Genomic DNA, 10,321 nt, shown 5'->3' on the forward strand with positions numbered 1-10,321 from the left:
CTGTTTACTTATGAAACCTAAAAGATAATACCAGAAATAAAAATCTGTGTGAACTACAATGTAAACACAAATAGAAGTCTACCACAGAAATAAATTCTGCTTCAACTGTCACATCCAAGGAAGTCTTCACAAATGAAAATTCCATGTTCTGTACACAAGTATCACTCACACTGATAGCATGTATCTTTTGTTTTCCTGTCCTTTCTTGTAGGGCACAGTTGACATCTTTTTGGTTTTCCTGTTGACATACTAGGTCTTTGGGATGCTGCATCTGCTTGTTTTGTTCACCTGTCAGCTCACCAGTGTGCTACATAATTTTTTGCATTGTTCTCTGGGCAGAAACATTTTGTTTTTCCTCTGCTGTAGATGATCTCTTATGAGTTCCAGTCCCAATCGTCTAAGAAAATTTCTCTGTGGTATTTTGCACTTGTTATTTTCTTTGCAAACTATCAAACTATTTATGATACATATGTTTAGGACTGAGTAAAACACAACCATTGGCTAATATTTCGTGTTTTAAGTAACAACATAGTTGCTGCATAACTCATCAACAACATCTATTCTGCCTTTGGTTGTGTTGTAGAAAGTTTCAATCTCAGGCTTCCATTTTGTCAAGGTTTCCCTATCAATATTTCCATCTTGGTGCAGTGTTGACATCACCAGAACAACTGTTTATCTTGGCCATATATGCAGCCAATGTTATCTCTTTCTGAAATCTAAAATTTATACTATACAATTCTGTTCTGAAATTGCAACATTTCATTTAGAATTTCTGCTTTGTTTCTGTGTACAGTTCCTATGCTGGTCAGCTTGGGCTCTGCTAGCAAATGTAACATCAATTGGAAACTGGTAAACCAATGGTCAAATATCACATTCTGATTAGCTTGGGAGATGGGAGCAACAAGTCTGTTCACAACATCATTCATTTTTTTTACCATATGCATAAGGACCTGGTGGCTGAGTTTCAGGACAAATTTCTAAATTGAAAGCATAATAAGTATTTTCATCTACAAGGGTATAAATTTTATGCCCAATTTTTCACAGTTGACTGTAGTTTAAAAATAAAACCTAAGGAGCGATGTTGATTTAGTACTTCTAGTTTTGAGCAAAGGAATTTTCTCTTTTGTAAATATAATTTGCACTTTTTTGTAGTACTGGGAATTGAACCCAGAACTTTTGTGCTGATCTACATCTCCAGCCCTTTTATTTATTTAGTTTTTAACTTTCAGACAGTCTTGCTAAGTCACTAAGTTGTCCAGGTTGGGCTTGACATTTTGATCCTCCTGCCTTGACTTCCCAGAGTGCAAGGATTAAGGTGTGCATCACCGTGTCCAACTATAATTTACACTTTCACTTGGTCTTAGCCAAAAGGCCAAGAATCAATATATAATTTACATTTCCATACAATGATCTTTCTTGAATTTACTATGGCAACCCTGCTGTGAAATCCTATGTACTGTTTTTTTTTTTTTCAGGTAATATGACCACTATACTTTCTTGTCATTTTCCTATACTATTTCTTATGCCTAAGATTTCTATTACTCTCTAAAAAATAAGATGCTTCTTCTGTTCAACTTCCTGCAGTATCTGAGTTTTTCAACATTTTTTTTATCAACCTTTGATTTAGCACTTAGTTTGTACCAGTCCTTGTGTGAAGTCAAGTACATATATAATGTCCTTGGAGAGCCTCAGGAAGTTCAGAGATTGGACTATCTTGTTTTAGAATGAAGAAATTGGATTAAAACATCTTAAAGAGCATTCCTAAAACTACACACTTAATGACTGATAGAGCAAGGATGCAACTCCAAGCCTACCTGACTTCAGAGCTAGTAGTTACCACCACTAAGTGATGCTATCTCATTCACCTGTGTATCTTTAGCTTTACCCAATCACTACCTGAGATCCCATTTAAATCATATTCTATATGTCTTTTACCCTAAGTATTTCATTTTCAAAATTCTTTACTGCTTCTCCTCTCTCATTTTATTACCTGCATTTCTGAACCCTGTGTCAATGGTTTGCTCTTTGCCCTATCTGTAGTTTAAAAATAAGGCTCAGAACTCCAGCAAGATCCATTAAGTGTTCACTCAGGAAGCAAGGCTTCAGTAGCTTTGTGGAGATTCTTCAGAAATAGTAGATTTTCTTAGCTTTTCCCTAGATTAGACTTCCAGGGCTTCCTCAGTAAGAAATGGAGCCTTTGGATGAAGGTGTTTGAAAAGTGGTAGCAAGCATGGCCACACACACATAGGATTCTTTGAATCTTCAGGGATTTTCCCTCTTTGCTTATATTTCTGATTATCAAAAGCCATTTGGCTAGATTGTAACTCTAGGACATAGATGGTCTGGGGACAATCTCATGAAAGCTTTTCTGGACTTAATGCCAGTTTGTGTATAATCCAGTGCAGGCACTGTGTGCACCAAAGATGAATCATGAAGCCTGGAATAGCCAGCAAAACACCCGAATTCTCTTGTGTACTCTTATAAACAGCTAAGTGGAACACAAGCAATTCTCTTCCATTCCCTGTGATTCAGAGTGCTCTTTTCAAAAAGGAGGTAAATTTTTACAGTTCAATGATTTCACATTATGATGCAATCCAAAATCTAGTAGAGACTAGCATTCTACTATCTCTGCTGATGGCTTATAAGTTGTTATCTCTAAAGAGTATGTCCATATAACTATATCTATAATCCACTAATTGCGACATTTGCAGTCATGGATGGGATGCTGTATGCATGGACTTAGACCACCCACTGTCTGACTCATGGGGCAGCTTTTATTTGCCTGTTGCAGACACATTCCTACAGCCAGCATGGCCTTTGGCCAAGAAGGCACTGACTGGTGCCTGCTTTACATAAAATTCTTGCCTTTTTGATGAGGAGTTTGCTCTATTTTTGCCATTGAATTACTGATGAGTGAGGGGAAGGAACAGTATGTGACTGAAAGCTGCAGGAGACTATCCTCTAACACAAGCTCCTTCCTTCCCTCTGCCAGGAAGACCTCTGTAAAGGCACTGATGGACCATCCAAGATTCACCTCTACTGACATGAGACAGTAAGCTGGACAAAAATGGAAATTCACAGTGACTTCCTCTGTCCACTTCTGCTCCTGGAGGCAAATAGCAAATTGAACTTGGGCAGAGAGAGGAAAGAGAGAAATGAATGGGAATAAAGAGGATGATTTCTTCATTCCTATCCCTCCATTCCTACTTAGTTTCAGCCACTACCATAGCAACCAGTAACATGTGTTTCCAGGTAACCCAACAGATCATGGGAATGCCACCTTTGGACTATCTTTTGCGGGCTCTTTGGAAATGTTCCCACAGAGTCATACTATTTTTTCCAACAAAATCTTTCTCCTTCCTAATTCAATTCTCCTTTCAGTTTGGAACCAGGGACAATAACTTTTTTTTTCTTTTTGGAAATTGAATCATTTGCAAAGCACTGGATTGAGTGTAGTTTAAAACCTCAGGTTGAAGTTCTGGGAATTCTGAGCCAAGTCCTTTCCATTTCCCTTATGCTCACAGGAAGTTTGAATTGATGTCATTAGAAATTTGAGTGTGTGTGTGTGTGTGTATGTGTGTGAATCCTGAAAGGAAGGAAATTACTTCACATCCTATATATTGATTTTATCATTCTTTATGCCAAGCTAATATTTGCAACTATATAATTCTGATGAGCCAGGCAGTAATTCCTATCTTTTTGTTTGTGTTCACTACTTTGAAAAGACTGGCCCCTACATGGGGGACATCAATAAGTTTCTGTTTGACTCAGTGTTTCCAAAGCATAGACCTTTCCAATATTCTCTTACACTTTCAAGATGCATAGTTAGATCATCAGAATTGATACTTGATATCAACTCAGGAAAATGATTTATGTCTCACAATTTTTACTTTAATTTTTAAGAAAATTGATCAGAGCTCCTCATTTGAGAGAGGAAAACTACTTTTGCATATGACAAAAATATTTCCAGTTGTGTAAAAGTATATAGAAAGGTAAAACTAAACCCTGTACAGTGAACACAGTTCCACAAAGATTCACTGAATTTCTGGTAGAGGAGAATCATGTCAGCAGTACATGTGTGTGTGGTTTGGCTAAACTCCACAGGCACCCTGCAACCGGATAGCATGCCACCCTTCATTTCATTTCCTTTCATTTAACCGAGTTCACAATTCATTTTGCTTCATTTCACTTAAACTCTAGTATTTAACAACAATATGTAACAGTTTATATTTGGCTAACTTTTCCTAAGATCTCTTCTATCACCTGTCTTTGTCTTCTTTCAATGAAGGAATGCAAAGTGATATGAGTTCCAGCAAGTTAATACATTCATATACCCTCATTCTCTTCTTTTTCCCCTTACTTATCTGTCTGTCTTTGTAAAAATCTGTTTTCTTTTGAGCTGTTTTCTGTATTCTCCATGCAATGTCTGGCAGATTCCCAAATTACTTTCCTGTTCTCATCCAGACAAGATACAGAATAATTTCAATACTGTAAGTCTCATCACTTTCCACCCTTTGAAGTGCATATGTCATATAGGACTGACCCTCTAAATTTATTGATTGCTCTTGTTGGATGAAAAAAATCTAATTTGACTCTATCAGCCCCTTTGGTTACCACAGACCTCTCACTCCCAGTGGCATTTTCAGTTTCCAAAGTTTTGCTTACTATTCCCCATCATCACAACAAACAAACAAAAAGAAACCCACAAAATTACAAAAGCTCTAAGCAACTTTTCAGGCCTAAACTAGTCACGAAACCCAGCAATTGTGTACAAAACAGATCTTTTCCAAGAGAGAACTGAACCAAGAGATGGAAGGAAGGGTGTGGAAGATGAAAACAGAATTAAGATGTGTCATGTACATTTACCAGCTGCCCATGAGGAATGTAATCATTATGTAGTGGACGTATGTACTAAGAAAAATGCAAAATAAAGATAAAAAATGAGAATATCATTCTTAGCTTACTAGGAAACATTTGGAAACAAAAAGTTGATTGTCATTTACATTATGAAAATCAATTAGTAATTACATGGCAAATACATTGTTCTGGAGGATTCCACATTAAATGGGAATATAAAATACAGCTTTCCGTAATCAAACCAACACAGTCATGTAAAATTGTTCATATTCTCTTTATTCCATAATATGAGCTACTTATTTTTGTGGTTTTTGGCTATGGCTTTATACAACTAATTACTAATTTCACAGGGCCTATTTACTCTTCTAACCCTTTCTCCAAATATTTCCCTGGTCCAAATTAAGGCAATTATTTTATTTGAAAAAGTTGCTCTAGTATCTTGTCTCTCTGGTCTCATTGTGATTATAAGCTATTTATCAAAAATCATATGCTACTGACTTCATGCTGAGTTACATATATCTAATTTTTTTTTGCCTTAAAGTACTCAAAATTTGTTATTTTCCACAAACTTCTTTTCATGACACAATTTTTTAATCTCTACCCTTAATACACTTTATGGTTTTTTCCATACCCATTTTCCTTACAAATTTTTTTGTTTCAAAACAGCTTCATTTATAGAACAGAATTGCAAAGATAATAGAGAGTTTCTCTACTGACACAGCCAGTTTTCGATATCTTACATTAGTATGCTACAGCAGTTATAATGAAAAATGATACTTTTTTTTTTTTTAGTGCAGGGATCAAACTTGGGACTTTACACTTATGAGGCAGGTGGCAGAACCACTGAGCTAAATCCCCGGCCCTAATGATACATTATTAACTAAAGTCTGTACACTGTTTCCTTGGTTCTTACAGAATGCCCTTTTTTTGTTCCAGGATCACATCAGAATACCACATTACCCATAATTATATTATCTTCATGGATTCTTCTGGTCTGTGACAGATTGACTTTCCTTGTTTTTAATGATCTTGAGAGTTCTGAGGAGTAATGATCAGGTATTTTGTAGAATTTTCCTCTATTAGCATTTATGTGATGTTTTTCTTATAAACGAATAGTGATTATATGGTTTTAGAAGGAATATCACAGAGGTAAAGTGGTATTCTGGTCACATCAAAGTACACATGAACATGACTTATCACTGTAGAATGTTGATCTTGATCATTTGGCTTAGGATTTCTTCTTTGGAAAGGTACTCTTTGTTCCTCCATTGCCTACTGTACTCATTTTAAAGAAGTCACTGTCCAGAGTTCAAACTTAAGAAATGCAGAATTTATACTACACTTACACAGCATCTATGCTAATTGTGTGGACTTCATTTTGTGATTTTTCAATATTTTGAGCTCTATGTTCTGGAGATTAATTCCTTGATAGATGAATAGTTAGCAAATATTTTCTCCGACTCTCTAGGTTGTCTTTTAATTCTGCTGATTATTTCTTTTGCAGTGCAGAAATGTCTTAGTTTGATGTAGTCACATTTGTCTACTTTTTTATTATTGGTAGTATGGGGTTCTATCTAAAAAAAATCATTCATTATGCCAATATTGTGAAGTGTTTCTCCTGTTTTCCATACAAGTCAGTTAAATGCTTAGAGTCCATGGCAATGCTCTCCACTAGTCCAGCCAGTGGCCTAGAGCCCCTAGGAGTGTCTCATGCTTCTCCATATTGAGGATCTGCACTTGGAAGGCCCAAAGGCCAGTGGTGGAAGCCAGAAAACCTACACCGGTGAGATGAAGGATTTGTGCCACCAAGCTAAGGGATCCACATTGGAGCCAGCCTGAGGAAAACAGCAGCCATTCCCAGCGACAGTAAAGCCCCAAGCTCCTTCTCCAAGGAGAACAGCCTAGTTTGCATCAGGAAAACCATCTGCAGAAAGCTTCTCCTAGAAAATCAACAGGCCACGATCTTCTTCCTCAAGTTCTCTTTTCATGGTCATTGGCAAAAATCCTCAGGTGGATCCTCCTTGCCCAGACCATGCTGATTCAGTTCAGCTGGGTGATACAAGTAGACCATTAGTCAATCTACCACAGTAACTTTATCAAAAAACTTAGAAGTGAAACACATTGAGTCGTCTCTAGATGTTTCCATGTATAGAATCATGTCATCTGCAAACATGAATCATTTACTTTCATTTCCAACTGGATGCCCTTTCTTTCTCTTCCCAAGATTTTCAGTACCATATTAAGTAAAGAATGATGAAATCAGGTATTCTAGTCGTATTCTCAATCTTATAGCAAATACTTTCAGCTTTTCACTGTTTAGTATGTTATTGGCTGTGAATTTTTCATAGCCTGTAATATTTTGAAATATGTTGCTTCTGTACTTAATTTTTTGTAAAGTTTTATCATCAAGCAGTGTTGAACACTATCAAATGCTTTTTCTGCATATATTGCAGTGATAATTTTTTTCTTCATTCTGTTTATATGTTAAATCATCCTTGGCTTCTTGGGATGAATATCATTTGATTAATGTTTGTAATCTTTTTGATGTTCTGTTAATTCAATTTGAGTGTATTTTATTGAGAATGTTTGCATCTGTGTTCATCAGGGGATCTATCATTTCCTTTTTGTTGTATCTTTGGTTTATTATATCAGGGTAATGCTGGTCTCATAAAAAAGATTAGCAGAGTACTTTAGTTTTAATTTTTTGGAATAGTTTAAGAAAAATTGGAATTATTTCTTTAATATCTTCTAGAATTTAGTAATAAAGGTCCTGGATTTTAGATGAGAGATTTTTAATTACTTTAGATGAGAGATTTTTAATTTAATAATTTAAGTTTTGAAAATCTCACTCATTATTGGTCTGTTCAAATTTTTTATTTCTTCTTGATTTAATTTTGATAAGTTTTTATGTGTTTAGAAATTTACATATTTCTAGTGGTGTTCCACAATTTTAACATATAATCCTTCATTGTAGTTTCTATGTAATTTTACCTTTTTATCTGATTTTATATACAGACATCCCTCATTTAATGACTTTTATTCATATGATAAAGTCATCAAAAAATTGGTCACAAAATGAGGAATTGTATAAAGTATGCATATTACAATATTCAGAACAAAGAAATGGCCAAAGGCAACTCCAATTTGATGACAACTTTTATTTGCATAAATCTTACATTCAATACTGTACTGTACAATAGAACATAAAACTACAGTAGTATATAATACAACCTGCAACAATTACAGCACTGCACAGTTGAAGAAGCCTCTGTAAGGCTGCACCACAGCTCATGTTCCTGCATTGCAAGTCAGAGCACTGTGTTGTAAGTCTGCACAGTCCTGAAACAGGTAGGTCTTTAAATGAGAGATAGCTGTATTTGGACCTTCTCTTTTATTTCTTGGTTACTCTAGCTAAATATTTGTCAATTTTGATTATCCTTTCGAAAAATAAACTCTTGATTTAATTGATCTTTTATATCACTTTATTAATTTCCATTTTTATTTATTTTTGCTCTGATCTTTATTATTCCTTTCTTTTTACTAAATTGGTGTTTTGTTTGTTCTTGCTAAGTCCTTAATGTGCATTGTTATTTCTCTTTATTAATATATTGCTATAAACATCCCTCTCAGTAATGCTTTTGCTCTATATCACCAATTTTTCTTTTCATTTTTTTGTATTAAATTCTTTTATTGGTACATTGTAGGTATACAACACAATTACATTTCTCATTGGGAATTGTACCTTTACATAATGCATCTTGGTTCTTATTTTTTCCCCATTCCTAGCCCTCCCTTCACGCCCTCCACCCTTCCCTATTTAAAAAGACTTTATTTCCATTTTTTCCATTTCTCATCACTTTTCCTTTCCCTTCTTTCCTTTCCCCTGCCCCTCCCACTACCCCTACGCTTTTAGACCTTTTCTTCCTATTTTGGATTATCGATGATTCATTCTAATCATTGGTACATTTTAGGTATACAATATAATGACATTCATCATTGGAAATTTGCACCTTTACATAGTCTCTCTTGGTTATTTTTCACCCTTTCCCAGCCCTCCCTTCAACCCCTCCATTCCTCCCTATTTACAAAGATTTTGTTCCTATTTTTCCATTTTCTCATATTAATCCCATTCCCTTCTATCCTTTCCCCTAGCCCTCCCACTTTCTTCCCCTTTGCCCCTTTGCTTCCTATTTCACATTACCTATTATAATTTAGTCCTTATTTACACTTTCAGTTTGTCACACCAGAGAAACTATTCAGTATTTACACATGTGTGTCCTATTTCACTTGAGAGTATCTCCTCAATGTGCATCCACTTAGCTATAAATGTCTCTAATTTCTCATTATTTATGGCTGAGTAGTACTCCATTTTATTACAAAACCCACATTTTCTTGATCCAGTCTCCAGTTGATGGGCATTAGGGCTGTTTCCAAGTTTTAGCTATTACAAACTGTGCTGCTATGAACATGGGCACACATATATCACTGTGGTATGATTCTTTTAATTCTTTGGGGAAGATCCCCAGCAGTGGAATAGCAGGGTCAAATGGGACTTCCAGTCCTAGTTCTTTGAGGTATCTCCATACTGATTTCCACAGTGCTTGCACCAGTCTACACTCCCACCAGCAGTGGAGCAGGGTTCCTCTTTCCCCACAGCCTTGCCAGCATTTGTTATTGGTTGATTTCATGATAGCAGCCATTCTTTCTGGAGTGAGGTGGAATCTCAGCATTGTTTTCATTTGCATCTCTCGAAGGACCAGTGATGTTGAACATTTTTTCATGTATTTATTTGCTATTTCTACTTCTTTGTCTGAGAAATGTCTGTTCATTTCAGATGCCCAGTTTTGGATTGAGTCTTTAAATTTGGGAGGTCTGATCCTTTTAAGTTCTTTATAGATTCGAGATAGTAGACCTTCGTTTGAGGAAGAGCAGGTGAAGATTTTTTCCCACATTGTGGGTTGTCTCTTCACACTGCTGGTGGTTTCTCTTGCTGTGCAGAAGTCTTTTAATGAGAAGAGATCCCACTTGTTGATTGTTTGTGCTAGTTCATGGGCAACTGAGGTTTTGTTCATAAAATCTTTTCCTACACCGATGTCTTCAAGAGTTCTACCTAACCTCTGTTCCAACTGGTTCAGAGTTTCAATTTTAATATTTATATCTTTAATCCATTTTGATTTTAGTTTAGTGCATGGTGAGAGATATAGGGCTAGTTTTAATCTTTGGCAAGTTGAAACCTAATTTTTCCAGCACCATTTATTAAAGAGGCTATCTTTCCTCCAGTGAGGGTGTTTAGCTGCTTTATTGAAGATGAGATGGCTGAGTGTGTCTGGAGTTGTTTCTGCATCTTCTAATCTGTTCCACTGGTCCTCAAGTCTGTTTCTTTGCCAGTACCATGCTGTTTTTAACACAGTAGCTTTGTAGTAGACTTGCAGGTTGGGGATTGTGATACCCCCTGCCATGTCTC

The 10,321-nt window shown here is 35.9% G+C and overlaps 1 long non-coding RNA gene across 1 annotated transcript in view; it reads left to right on the plus strand.

Annotated features, from left to right (window-relative positions):
* The window catches only part of LOC106010317 (uncharacterized), a 103,884-nt gene extending 94,450 nt beyond the window's left edge, over positions 1 to 9,434 (plus strand). Inside the window, exon 6 of the long non-coding RNA XR_001184160.3 lies at positions 5,794 to 9,434. This is a non-coding gene — a long non-coding RNA (uncharacterized LOC106010317). The remainder of the gene's footprint in view (positions 1 to 5,793) is intronic.
* Positions 9,435 to 10,321: the final 887 nt, after the last annotated feature.

Source organism: Heterocephalus glaber, unplaced genomic scaffold (assembly GCF_053883595.1).
Source record: "Heterocephalus glaber isolate CG9 unplaced genomic scaffold, H.glaber_assembly_v1.0 deba00001461, whole genome shotgun sequence".
NCBI classification, from domain to species: domain Eukaryota; kingdom Metazoa; phylum Chordata; class Mammalia; order Rodentia; family Bathyergidae; genus Heterocephalus; species Heterocephalus glaber.